The sequence below is a fragment of the Acanthaster planci genome, linkage group LG04, assembly GCF_054643075.1.
Source record: "Acanthaster planci isolate LZ-2023a linkage group LG04, COTS_SCS, whole genome shotgun sequence".
In the NCBI taxonomy this organism is placed as follows: Eukaryota; Metazoa; Echinodermata; class Asteroidea; order Valvatida; family Acanthasteridae; genus Acanthaster; species Acanthaster planci.
The window spans coordinates 15,612,551-15,613,473 of NC_141780.1; positions in this window are offsets into that span (position 1 = coordinate 15,612,551).

Here is a 923-nt window from a genome sequence, read left to right on the forward strand (position 1 = left end):
ACGGGAGTGTAGGAAATTGGGGAGTGTCATCGACTGTTCACAGTGTCTGGATATCAAGTCACACAAAATAATTATGTGGGCGGGGAATGTTATAGCTAGGTTATTGGGCAATATGGTTTTACAAGAAAGACATATTCCGCCTGGAATTCTGCCGGGTTATTTGAATTATATTTGTTACCAATGAATCATGAACTGAACTTGGAACAATCAACGAGACTGCACTGCAAGTGCGTGCTTAAACTGTGGACTTAATGTTCACTAGTAGGCCTACACGACTTTATACCGGTATGATTTTTTCCCCGAGCGATCACATGTCGGCAGACCAAGTACCAATTGTAACAATTAGTTAGGAATGGTGCCACAAGGCACGAAACTGGCTGAGCTTATTGGTGAAAGAAAAAAGGAAGCACTGTGCCATCGCTGGATGTCTTCTACAATGCCGTCTCGATATTCGTTTCTCAGCTGTTCCGTCGATTCGTTTGAGCAGTCATATCAAAAGCTGCACGCATAACGCAATTTTCACTTTCACTGCCCACCAAATCACATCAAAATTGAAACGAGGTTAGCATTGTCAGACTGCTACACCCCTCCAAGCAATGTGGATATTTATAACTTCCCACGGGGTCACTTTATGACAACTATAAAAATGTCAGTCCTGAAGGAACATCGGCCGTTGTACACACTGTCGAGTGCCGAATTGGGAAAAGACGACTATTGTCTTTCAGCAGGCTGTTTGAGGTAATGAATTTCAGGTTGGTCATTAGTACAAGTACTGAATTTCACCATTACCTGAATTTCGCTTCAACTGACAATGTGTTTCATGGCAATAACCAATAGATTCAACAGCACGGACGGGCCGCGCTGGAGGCGCGTTTCCACATTCCCAGACCACGCCTCGTCCGACGACTGTCCGTTTCTTGAAA